Below are 2,715 nucleotides of genomic sequence, written 5' to 3'. Positions count from 1 at the left end.
TATCAACATGTACCCGTACTACTTACTAGGGATCCAAATTCATCAATAAGTTCCCTGACAATCACTTATCTCGTCTTCCCCGTTCCAACAAACAAATAGTTCACTATCTATTCCGACCGACCCCACGTCCTATTGATACGGCAATTCCTGTTACAACCGGGGAGTACTACTGACCAGTTTCAGAAATTTTTTCATTTGTCACATAGTAAAAACTTCTCGACCGTCCAGTCAAAATGGATTTAGCTGGAGAAAAAGCTTTCGATGCTACTTCATTAGTTTGGGTCTTCCAAATATGATTGCGAATCTTCCTCCGCGACCTAGAAGTACGTTTTTTTGGAACTGCCATAATGAAATCTATCTATTCGGTTTTATCATCGAAATGAATGCGACGAGTATGTTGATACGTACGAGTAGAATCAATATAATGAGGGAGGGGGTGATTGCGTAGAATCATTAGAAGGGGAACAACTGGGGGAACTGGGTTTCCATTCTATGCAAAAGAATCCCAGCAAGAATCATTGACTTCTTTATGATAACAATTTGCTAACCAACCAACTCCTTTCCATTTAAGCAAATGGGATCTACTACAGATCGAACCAAATCCTGTCTGTATCCCGATTTCCTTCGCGTCTTCTTCTTAGAATGGATCTTCCGTATCACTTTCTTCCTCTCGAAACAGGGATGCAAGACGCGCCCCCTAGCAGTTGCGTTACTCAGCCGGGGATGTCCGAGATCAATTTTGGATCCGTGACAAACCAATGAAACTCGATATATCGACATTACCGTATTGGACTCTGATGCGTTGTGCCCAAGCAGAGCGAAGTGACGAACATCATAGAATCTCCCCGGTTCTACTCGGAGTTGTTTTCCTCCAGTATCAATTGCTGCATGTCTATCCGTAATAGTCTTGTCGTGTGAAAAATAACCCAAAACAACTCAATCGGTTTGGGGTCAAAAAATGGAACCTAGATAAGTATCTCCGACACATTTGATTCCTGTCAAGTCTCGACGCCGGGCTCGCACCAGAACGAGAAACAAATGGATTATTCGGTTTGATACGCGTGATCTCACCTGTCCATATATATTCCATTCTTCGACGCTCCATATATCTGACAACTATTGACAGAAAGAGTTCCAACCCGGGTTAAATATGTTTATGGAATTATCTTATGAATGTGCTTGGATTGTCCCCTCACGCCCATTCGTAACCTCTGGTTTGATCGGATTGGCATCGTTTCTTTTTCCAAAAGCCACTAAGAGCCTTCGTCGTATACGTGCTATGCTCAGTGTTCTTTCATTAGCCGCAGCTATGTCCGTCTCTATCGCAACATTCTGGCAACAAGTTACTGGTCGCTCCACTTTTGAATACTCATGGTCATGGATTCCCAACGACGATATTTCTCCAAAGATAGGATTTTCAGTTGATTCACTTACTTCCATTACGTCGATATCAGTCACCACCATAGGTGTCTTGGTTATGATTTACAGTGATAGTCATATGCGTCACGACTAGGGATACGTAAGGTTTCCCGTCTATTTAAGTTTCTCCACTGCCTCCACGTCAGGATTAGTGTTCAGTCCCAATCCAATACAGATTCATGTTTTTCGGGAATTAGTAGGGATGTGCTCTTACTCGCCGATAGGTTTTTGGTTCGCACGACCAAGTGCTGCTAATGCCTGCCAAAAAGCTTTTGCAACTAATCGTACAGGAGATTTCGGATTATTATTGGGTATATTAGGTACGTATTGGATAACTGGTAGTTTCGAGATCCGCGAATCGTGTGATTGATTTAGTGAGTTGATTGATAACAACAGCGCCGGCTCCTCCCTTGCCAATACATGTGCTCCTCTACCATTTTTGGGTCCGGTATCTAAATCTGCACAATCCCCACTCCACGTATGGTTGCCCGATGCAACGGAAGGACCCACACCTATTTCGGCTCTTATACACGCCGCTACTATGGTAGCTGCGGGAATTTTTTTTGTAGCTCGAATGCTTGAATTGTTTGAAACCTTACCTCTAAGCATGAATGTTATCTCCTGGATAGGCGGAATAACGGCTCTACTGGGAGCGACGATAGCTCTTGCCCAGAAGGATATCAAGAAAGGTTTAGCTTATTCTACTATGTCTCAATTGGGCTACATGATGCTGGCTCTAGGTCTCGGTGCTTATAAACCTTCGTTGTTTCACCTCATTACACATGCCCATCCCAAAGCTTTGCTATTTCCCGGATCCGGTTCAGTAATTCATTCGATGGAAAGGGTTGTCGGATACTCTCCCAATAGAAGTCAAAATATGTCTCCCACGGGTGGTTCGCGAAAATATATGCCAATTACTGGAATCACTTTTCTTTCAGGTACTCTCTCTCTCTGTGGTATACCACCTCTAGCTCGTTTCCGGTCCAAAGATGAAATTATTGCAAAGAGTTGGCTACGTTCCTTTCCCCCCGGATGTATAGCCTCATTCACAGCAGTTCCAACTGCTTTCTACATGTTCCGCATCTATCTCCTCACGTTTGAGGGGAATCTACGCGCCGGTGGCGGTACCAATTCATCCCATTCCTCTATGAATAGTGTCATTCGGAGTAACACCAAAACGATAGCAACGAGTGGAGATGGGTATGATGTTCCTCCACCCCCGCGAGACGAAGGAGTCGATTCAGCAGGAGGTTATGACGGGGAAGATTCAGTCGATAGAAAAGTTTCTGCAGAGTC

Source organism: Dipteris shenzhenensis, unplaced genomic scaffold, assembly GCF_047967505.1.
Source record: "Dipteris shenzhenensis isolate YYH24624 ecotype China unplaced genomic scaffold, Dip_SZ_1.0 scaf0511, whole genome shotgun sequence".
In the NCBI taxonomy this organism is placed as follows: Eukaryota; Viridiplantae; Streptophyta; class Polypodiopsida; order Gleicheniales; family Dipteridaceae; genus Dipteris; species Dipteris shenzhenensis.
Note: the sequence above shows the minus strand (reverse complement) of the source record.